We start from the raw sequence: 10,616 nt of genomic DNA on the forward strand, positions 1-10,616 counted from the left end.
GGACACCTGTCTGTCATTAGATGAGAAGGGATGACACAGAGGTGTGAGGGCGAAACGAAATGCCCCAGGAGTGTGGTGCACAGTTCAGGGAGGCTTCCTGGAGGAGGTGGTTCCCTTGGGTATGTCATCTCCCTACAATATGGGCCATGTCCCCAGGATTGGGCCCCAGGATGACATGTGTAAGAAGAGGAATCTGCTAGTGGATGGGTCACTTGCCAGCGTTAACCAGGCTGTGGCAGCTGTGAGAGACGATGGTGGTGTGAGGATGGAGGAGGCAGGCCTGCCCCACCTGGAACCTCATCACAGCACTGACCACCTCGATGCACGGGGCGGGGCCCTGGCGCTGGAGAAGACCGAGGGGCCTGATAGGACAGGGTGGAGGTGAGGTTGCAGGAACAGCTAGTCAGCAGCTGGGGGCCTCTGAAATTGGCCAAGGAAACACTGGGGCTTCAGAATTCAGGAATCAGGAGGCTGGAGGGAGGGAACCAGCCCTGGGCCAGACAGAGAGGGAGCTGACCGAGGCCGGTCCCTGGAACAGGTTAGGGGAGAGCTGCTGGCCCTCACGCTGCCTGGAAACCCTGCCCTGGGCCTCGGCACCCGCTCCGCTCCTGGTCCACTCTGCTGATGACTGTAGCTTTCGCCCTGTGCCCTCTCTGCTCTGGTCTGCCTGCCCGGGGCTGCCTCGTCCCCTTAAAGTGACCCCCTAAAGAGACACGTCCACTTAGGGCCTTGGTCTTAGTCTCTGACTGAGACCTTTGTTTCTGAAATGAGACTATTTGCAAATGTACCTGGGGTAAGGATCTCAGGCAGGGATTGACCTGGGTTGGGATGGGCCCTAATGATGATGGGTAGCCCTGCTTGAGACGGAAATGTGGGGACACACGGACACAAGGAGAAATCCAGGAGACCTGGAGGCAGAGACTGGAGGGATGGGGCCGCAGCCCAGGGGCAGCTGGAGCCCCCAGAGGCTGGGGAGGCAGGAAGGACCCTCCCCGAGAGCCTCCCCACATGGCTCCGCTTTGGATATCTGGCTCCCAGAACACGAGTGCTTACATTTCTGCTTTTTACATTTTTCACTGTGGTAAAATACACACAGCTTTGAACTTGCCATTGCTAAGTGTACTGTTTAGTCTCTTAGATGCTTTTACTTTGTTCTGTGTCCCTTACCACCATCCATCTCCAGAACCCTTTGCATCTTGCAAAACTGAAGCTCTGACCCCATTAAACAATAAACTTCCAGTTCCCTCTCCCCAGCTCTAGCACCCACCATCTGCTTTCTGTCTCCATGTATTTGTCTGCTCCAGGTCCCTCATATAAGTGGATTATACAGTACTTGTCCTGTTGTGACTGGCTAATCTCACTGAGCACAATGTCCTTGAGATTCATCCAGCTGTGAATCAGAACTTCCCTCCTTTTTAAGGCTGAATAATATTCCATTCTGGGCTTCCCCAATGGCTCAGCAGTAAAGAATCTGCCTGCAATGCAGGAGACACAGGAGACACGGGTTCGGTCCCTGGGTTGGGAAGATCCCCTGGAGGAGGGCAGTGGCAACCCACTCCAGTATTCTTGCCCGGAGAATCCCATGGACAGAGGAGCCTGATGGACTATGGTCCATGGGGTCACAAAGAGTCAGACACAACTGAGGTGACTGAGCATGCACGCATGCAATATTCCATTGTATGATGACTTCCCTGGGGGCCCAGAGATTAAGAACCTGCCTCACAATGCAGGTTGATCCCTGGTCTGGGAACTAAGATCCCACAGGCTGCAGAGCAACCAAGCCCACACGCCAAACTACAGAGCCTGTGTGCTGCAACTACTGAGCCCCTGTGCCACAGTTAGAAAGTCAGCACCCTGCAATGAAGACCCTGCATGATGCAACCAAGACCCACCTGGCTGGACTGAAGTCATAGGTTGGATGACTTTGGAGTCGTCTAGTGTTTAGTTAGGGTGAAGATGTGTTTAGGTTTATGAGGGTGGGCAGAGGAGGGAATTAGGCATGGGTGGGCCAAGGTAGAGCCCTCTCTCTGCCTTGGAGGACCAACCAGGGTACAAATGAGATGGGCCAGAGCCTTGTGGATTTTGGCTGGCTGTCTGAGCTGGGCTGTCGCTGGTGGGATAATCAGTCACCATAGGAAACTGCTCTCTGCAGGGCTGACATTGGTTGGCAAGTTTCCCTGGACACTAAGCTTGTTTCTGCCCCAGGGCCTTTGCACCTGCTGTTTCCTGCTTGAGCACCCTTCCTCAGATCCTCCCCAGGTTCCCTCCTACTGTTAGTAATGTCGCAGCATCTCTGAGGCCCTCCATGGCCAGATGGCATCTGTCTCCTTGAGACCACGTTAATTTCCATCCCTGGCCTCACTAACTCCACCTGAGATGTCTCTTCTTGTGTGTGTTTGTCTGTCTTTCCTACCTGAACGTGACCTCCTGGGGGGCAAGGGCTCTGCTATGTTTGATGCTCTATCCCCAGGGATAGTTTAGTGCTGGACACTCAGTGGGTACTCGATAGTCATTATTGAATTAATGAACTAAATCCTGCACCATTCCACAAACATTTATGGAAATTTTCCTATGTGCCCAGCACAAGTCTGAGCCTTGGGATGAAAGGCAAAGATGAACAATAGCTATGTGGTCCCTGCCCTTGTAGTATTACATTCTACTGGGGACGGTTACACAGTTAAGAAGCAGGTGCTCACAGCAAGGTCAGGTGAAGGGCATGGGAATGGTGGAGTCGTTTCCAGGAAGTGGTCAGGAAAGGCCTTCCTGTTACAAGGACCTTGAACCAGTTGGGGATGAGGGTCCCTGATGAGGGGTGACCTGGGGGGAATGGAAAAAGGAGGTGATGAAGGACTGGTTCCAGCTGGAGGCTGTGTGTGTTGGGCAGGGCTTTGGGTTCAAATCCTGCTCATCCATGGCTTGTGACGTTTCCTGCTTGGCCTTAGAGTTGTCATCTGTGAGATGGGTCCCCAGAGGTGTGGCTTCTCTGGCGCTGATCCAGAAGCAGGGAGCAGAGCAACAGCACCTTGCAAGCTCCGGTGAAGGTTTGCTTCCCTTTGTCCTTTTCTGTGATAATTATAACCCTGGCAGCCTCTTTGGTTGCAGCCTCAAGGCAGACATCTGAGATTTTCAGAAGCTCCAGGCTTCTGTTTCTGCTGCTCACGACCCTCCTCCTGACACCAGCCCCAGGCAGGAAGTTCACGTGTTTCCTGCCTGGCCGAGCGCCAGCTCCTCCACGCCCCCGCGCCGGCCATTCCATGCTTCAGCTTCCTTCCCACCTGACCTGCAGGGTGATGGAGGTCTGCCAGCAAAGGTGCACATGATGATTTCTGGATGCTTCTGAATTTCAACTTTCACTACTTCCTGCCGGCAGAGATGGAGTTGGGGTGGGGGCTATATCTTTGGCATCAGGACAAGGATTGGGCAGGTGGTGACCTCAGCTGAGGCTCTGGAGCTCCTGGAGGGGCCCCTAGCTTGTCTCTACAGGGCAGCAGACCTCACAGGCCCTCATGTTTCAGGCCTGGGTGAGTTCCAGGTTGAAGAAGCTCTGGGTTTGGGTGATGGACTCCCAGCAGAGGCTGGGGCAGACAGGCAGGGAGGCCTGCTGATCTCTGGTCCGGCATCTGCCAGCTCTTCAGCCTCCCTGCCCAGGCCAGCCCACGACGGCATCCCAGAGCATAGGAAGGGCTTGTGTTGGTCTGGCCCAACCTACATTTCTGCCAAGGAGACTGTGGCTTGGGGTGGGGGAGGCTACTGCCAGCACACCTGCCCGGACTCCCCTGGGTCTCAGCCTGCAGGGGCCCTGCTCCCTGCCGGGGCCGCCTGTGGGATCCACCTGGCGGCTGGGTCACTTCCCCCTCTTGCTGATCCCTTCGCCCAAGATGGTCCAGGTATCCTGTCTGCCCTGCTGTCTCCCTCCCTCTCCTTGGTCCACCTCTCCTCCAACTCAGGACAGGCCTTGGGGGGTCAGGGAAACCTTCTGAGGACCCTTGGCCCACGGGGAAGATAAAAACAAAATTCCAAAGCGGGGCTGGGGGCAGCATCCAGAGGTGGGGCGGGAAGGAGGGCGCATATCCTGATGAGCGGGGGTCACCTGGAAGCTGGCAGGGGTCAGGGTGGTCCCCCACTTCCCCCGCCCCGCCGCTTTGCTGTCTGGAGCTCCATGACGTTTCTTCTCCCTGCAGTTTGGGTGTCACCCAGCTGGCGGAACTGGGGGTTTGGTTGCTTATTTCCTCAAGCTATGTGCAACTTCCTGGTGGACTTTTAAGGCACTGTGCACCCAGATTCCAGGGCCCGGATCTGTGAGCGGTGACTGGGAGCCCCGAGGATGGAACTCCGGCTATGCAACCCTGAATGTCTGTGGTTTGTCTACCTTGTTGTGGAGGTTGGGATAAGATGGTGGGCGCTCTCTGGCTGTAAAATACCTAGGTAGACTGGCTGCAGACCCCAGAATTAAGCTAAAAGCTGCAGCTCTTGGTGTGCTAAAAAAGATAGCACTTAGTAAGAGGCAGGAAGATGCTTTGCTCTGTAGGCTCCTTTTTCTATTTTTTGGGTGCATTTTATTGATTTCTGCCCTGAAATAGTGCTTTCAACACTTTAAAATAGAATCCTTGGCAAAGGGATCCCAGGCTGCGGATTTAAGTGGAAATTGACATGGCTCTTCATAAAATCACCGTCAAAACAAGACACTCCGAGGCCCAGGCCTCTCTGCACCCTCCACTTCCTCTGTAACCCCCGTCTCCGCTTTCGCTCTAAAAAAGTTACTGGGATAATTGCTCATCCCGGTCTCATCACTCTGCTGCGGATGACTTCCTCTGTTCTCTGTTGCTGGATGCGGTGGGAGAGAGAGCGACGCCCCGGGTCAAGCACCTGGAGTTGCCTGTGGAATCACGGTCTCCCGTGATTGCCTCCCTCACCTGGAGGCCCCTCTGCCAAGGTGTCCAGGTGCTGGGCAGCCGCTGTGGCCTCCCTCCGTCCTCTCTCCGTCCCACTTGCCATTGGGCAGCGCCTGCTTCCAGGCAGAGGGAGGCCTGGGGAGGCAGGGCAGCCTTCAGGAAACTCCCCCAGCCTTGGGGAAGACAACCCCGAAAGGGGAGGTTCCAGTGCAGAATTCAGGTCCCCAGGGCAACTTCCTGTCCAAGGGCCCTTACCTGCTGCTGTTGCTGCTGGAAGGCATCCTGAGAGGAAGACAGAGGCTGGACAGCATCTCGGTTACAGCCCGCATCACCATGGAGGTGGTCAGGGCTTAGGAGGAGGCCGGATGGCTGGGACGTCTGACAGTGAGCACGACTCCCTCCCGAGACCTGCCTTTTGCAAGGTTCTGTGCAAAGCAACCTCAGGCCTGGGGACCCTCCTCCTTTGTCTAGGGGCTCAGGAACCACCCCTTCCTGGTCCCTAGCCTGGGCTGAGCACCCTCCCAGGCCATACTTCTGCTGCTGGAGGCAGCTTCTGGCCCATCTCTGGGGGGTGAGCAGGGCCCGGGGGGAAGCTGAGTCCTCCTTGGGGGCCCCTCTCGGGCTCCTTCAGGGCACATGTGGCCCCCACAGGGGAGCCGGCCCTGGGCCCCTCCTCACTGCCCCCTCATCAGCGGCCTTGTTTCTCCAGCTCTCAGTGCACTGAACGGGGTAATTAGCCTGTCAGCTGGGACCACAGTTTCTGAGCAGATGCCAGCAAGAAGTTAGTTGTTCCGGAGCTGGAGTTGCAAGCATGCATATTCTTTCTAAAAAATGTACGCTGTCCCAGCTTCCTCCTCTTCCTTGACTCCTTTCTTCCAGCTGTTGGTGAGGCGGCGGCGATGGCGATGGCAAGGCCGACCTAAAGACACTTCCCACCCTGCGGCCGAGGGGCTGGGGTCAAGGCGGGTTCAGCAAAGGGGCCCAGCAGGACCGCGGGGCCCCGTGGGAGGGCAGGGTGGCCCGAGTGACCCCTCAGCAGCGTGTGAGGCCTGCAGGGGGCCTGCTGGCCTCCTTCCACATCTCCCCTGGACTGGGGACCGAGTCATGACCACTGATGTTCTGTCCCGGTCACAGCAGGTCCTGACCCCTCACTCCAGCGTCTTCCCAGAGTCCAGTCCTCACCGGAATTTCGATGACTGAGACCCCAGGACAAGTCTGGCTCCTGTCCGAGGCATCTGACCTTCAGAGGGAACCAAGGTCTAATCAGTGGATGACTCGGCGGGCAGGCGCAGAACCAACACTTGGCCCACAGGGGTGAAGACAGGGCCGTGGGCCTGGCGGGCCGAGCTGGGGGAGCTTGTTGGCCACCCGGGCAGGGCATCATGCCTAGGGAATGGCCCCTGGACCCGGACCTCAGAGGGGCCCTAGAGGGGCTGAGAGGATGCTGTCGCAAGAACCAGCTCGCCACCAGAACCCTCCACCCGCCTGATGACCCAGAGTCAGAGGATCAGCTGGGGTCCCCTCTAACCCGGAGCCCCGCGGTGAGTGTGAGCCGGTGGTGGTCACTGCACGCCCTGCCCTCTGCCAGCCGTCAAGCTCTGGGGCGGGGCTCCCACTGCTCCCTTGGTGGGCTGTCGGGGGGTCTGGCAACACCTCTCTCTTCCTCTGGGTGGAGGTGCTGGAGGCTCCACTCACAGCGGCTGCTCAGGCCTCCCCCGACACCCGGGCAGCAGAAAGGGACTGTCTCCCTGGACCCTCATGAGTGGAGTTTCCTGGTCAGTTGCTTTCTGCCTAAAGGTCGTTTCTGCTGACGGGAGCCTGCATCTTGCTAGCACCCAGTCCAGCTCCCCGATCCCACAGGCTTGCCCTGCCTCTCTTCTCCCATTTCTCCTCACCGTCATTTCTACCTCCTTTTCAGAGTTGTGTTCAACTCTGCGGCAAAATAGACCGGAGCCCTGCTGCCTGGAACGGGAGACTTTTCTCCCCAGCAGCAGGAGGCCTGGCCTCATGTTAGAAGCAGAGCAAATGCCACTGCTGGGACGTGGGGTCCGGTGCCAGGAGAGCTGTGTTCTGGGCAGGTGCCGGCCTCCCCCTCGGGGCCCTTCGGTCTCATGGGAAGGGCTGCGGGCTCTGCGGCTACTGGGGGGCAGCCTGTGGGCCTCATGGACAGAAGTGACATGGCAGGGGTGCTTCCGGACGTCCACCTGCCCGAGCGTGGCGAGCAGGGAGGCCAGCATCAGGTCCTCGCCGAGCCCGAGGTCCCCCTGCCTCAGTTGTCAGGGCAGGAGAGGAGCCCAGTCACCCTGATGGGAGTCTGGGTCCCGGGCAGGCCGGCTGCTGCCCCAGGCTCCTCCCGCTAGGGTCTTCTCCCCTGGCCTGAGAGAGGGGACGGGGTACAGTGCATCTGCGTTTCCAGGCTCTGGAGTCAGAGGATGGAGAGGTGGGGGGAGGGTGAGCTTGGGGGAAGGGTCTGGGGGAGGGGAGCTTTGGGGATGGGAGCTGGCCTGGAGACAGAGGTGCCTGAGCCCCGTCTTCCCTGCTGGGCTCCTCCTGGCTCGTGTCCACTGGGAACAGGGAATAAAGAGAGGTCAGGGGCCCGGTGACTGGTGGGGCTGGTGGCCAAACCCGGGCAGGGGGGGAAGCAGGCTAGGGGACGGAGCCCCAAGTCTGACGTCCCCCAGGCCAGGTCTCAGCCCCATGGCCAGCTGACCTCCGGCATCTGGCTCTCATCCATCCAACCCCACAGATGATAACTGTGCATCTACTATGTGCACCTGGGAGCAACCAGCAGAAGACTGACAGGCTGTGTGGAAAGGAAACGTCTGCACCCGAAGGAGGAGGCGGGGCCTCTGCTGTCAGCGTCAAGGAGCGGGGGTGGGGCCCTGGGGGATGTCATTCCTCTGGAGGGGCGGGCCCTCATTCTCCCCAAGGATGGGCCTCGGGGGCACAGCCTGGTGCTCCACCCGGCGTGAGGCGCAGCAGCCTAGGGCTCCCATGAAGGTCACCAGATAACAGGCAGGGTGCTCAGTTAAATTTGAGTTTCAGATAGCCAAGAAATCATTTTTCAGTATAAGTATAGCCCATATTTTCTTGGGCTCCAAAATCACTGCAGATGGTGACTGCAGCCATGAAACAAAAAGACACTTGCTCCTTGGAAGAAAAGCTATGACCAACCTAGACAGCATATGAAAAATCAGAGACATTACTTTGCCAACAGATTTGCAAATAGTCAAAGCTATGGTTTTTCCAGTAGTCATGTATGGATATGAGAGTTGGACCATAAAGAAGGCTGAGTGCTGAAGAATTGATGCTTTTGAACTATGGTGTTGGAGAAGACTCTTGAGAGTCCCTTGGACTGCAGGGAGATCAAATCAGTCCATCCTAAAGGAGATCAGTCCTGAATATTCATTGGAAGGACTGATGCTGAAGTTGAAGTTTCAATACTTTGACCACCTGATGCAAAGAACTGATTTGTTTGAAAAGACCCTGATGCTGGGAAAGATTGAAGGCAGGAGGAGAAGGGGTCGACAAAGGATGAGATGGTTGGATGGCATCACTGACTCAATGGACATGAGTTTGAGTAAGCTCCAGGAGTTGGTGAAGGACAGGGAAGCCTGGCGTGCTGCAGTCCATGGGGTCACAAAGAGTCAGACATGACTGAGTGACTGAACTGAACTGAACAGATAACCCATGTAACAATGGGGATATACTAAAACTATTCATTGACTGTCTGAAACTCAAAATTTAAAGTTCTTGTCACTTTATTGGATAAATCTGCCAAGCCTGACTCCCTCTTTGGGAAAACCAGGAGGAGACTCTGGAGAGGGGGTCCTTGTCCCCCTTCCCCGGGGGCTGCAGGAAGGAGAGGAGCAGGGCAGGGGGTGTTGAGTCCTGCTCAGCATGCTTGGAGCATGGTGGGTGGCCCCGCTGAGCCTTGTCTTGAACTAGTCTGTGGTTCCTGGGGGGAGGTCTGGCCTGTATGCCACATGTGTCCCCCAGTAGGGATGGATCTCAAATCTTGGGGGCCCAAGTGCTTCGGCCAAGCTTCTCCTCACACATTCTTCTGGGAATCAAGTGACTCTGAGTGTGCTTTTTCACTGCTTCGGCTGCTGGCCTAACTGAATGTGGTCTCCCCTTTGTCCACTGCACGGAGCGGATGTGCTGCTTCGGCATCAGGGCCTGGGTGACCTTCACTCTCTTGTGTGTCTCTCGGCCACCCCGTCCTGCTCCCTGGGCAGCCGAGGAGGGAGGCGTGTGGTTATCGTGACGGAGTCGTGCCATCCACTGTGGGACGTGGGTGAGGCTCTGCTCCTCTCCAGGCCTGGTGTCCGGATCTGTGGGCTGGATTGGTGGGTCATAGGGACTTCCCTGCTCAGGGATGCCGCAGTCACACTCTGCATCCGACGGGCTGCCAAGGATGGTTTGCTTTATGGAGCCGGAGGTCTCAGGCCTGCCTCTCGGAGGGGCGGTTATATTTTAATCAGATGGTTAAAGGCCTCCAGTCTTCACTGAGATCTAAAAGCTTCTGCAGAGGCTGAGGGCCAGGGAAGCTGAGATGAAGGAGTGCTCCCCGCCCTGCACCGTCCTGTCTCAGGCCCCCACATCCGGCAGGCCAGCCCGGCCTGCAGGTCAGAGACAGGGCTGTGGGCAGCTAGGAGGAGCTCGTGGATTTCAATAATCCGTCATGATGAGGGGTAGACTCTCCACCTCTCCTTTTTGGAGTCAATCCTTTGCATGAATGATTAATAACTTTTAAAAACTATTTTGCTCATTCATCCCTTGATGGATTGAATATTCCTTAATACTTACTTTCTTTGAGTTATGACCAGGCCCTGAGTTACAAGAAAATCTTCAGGTGTTTGGAAATAAACATTGATGGATGATGGGCGAGCCCCCAGTGGTGCTCCAGTTATAGCGGAGTCCCGGGCAGATGCGGTGGGCAGCCCCTGCCGAGTCAGGTTTTAGACAACCCGGGAGCGATGGGGGCTTGGGAAGACCCCTTGCCCTCTGAGGCGAGGGCTGCTCTTCTCCCATGAGGTGTCCTCTCTGGGCAGCCCTGGGTCTCCCAAGCACGGCTACATCCACCCCCTGCCCCGTCTTCCTAGCCCCAGAGAAGGGACTCCAGCAGGTGATGCACTGTAAGCCTGAGTCCTGGGTGACCAAGCGAAGAGATGCCCCGTCTACCCCATCAACCTCTGTGGGCACAAAGAGGCTGCAAGAAGCCAACTCCTGAGATCTAGCCATGCTTACATCCCACACCCAGGTTGGCAACCCAGGGGTATTTATTTAAAAAAAAAAACAAACTTGAGGGCTTCCCTGACATTCTGCTCTTCTTCAGTAGCACATTGGACACTTTTGGGAAAGACTGAGGAGGAGAAGGGGGCAACAGAGGACGGGATGGTTGGATGGCACCATCAACTCTATGAATGTGAGTCTGCGCACCCTCTGGGAAAGAGTGGAGGACAGGGAAGCCTGGCATGCTGCAGTCCATGGGGTCGCAAAGAGTCGGACACGACTGAGCGACTGAACAACAGCTCGTGTTCCAGTAGTTGAGAATCCGCCTGCCAGTGCAGGGGACTCGAGTTTGATTCCTGGTCTGGGAAGGTCCCACATGCTGCAGGGCAGCTAAGCGCACGAGTCACAGTTACTGAAGAAGCCTGCACACCCGGAGTCTGCGCCCTGCAGCGAGAGAAGCCGTGCAGCGATAAGCCCGAGCTAGAGAGG

This window comes from Muntiacus reevesi, chromosome 12 (genome assembly GCF_963930625.1).
Source record: "Muntiacus reevesi chromosome 12, mMunRee1.1, whole genome shotgun sequence".
NCBI lineage: Eukaryota > Metazoa > Chordata > Mammalia > Artiodactyla > Cervidae > Muntiacus > Muntiacus reevesi.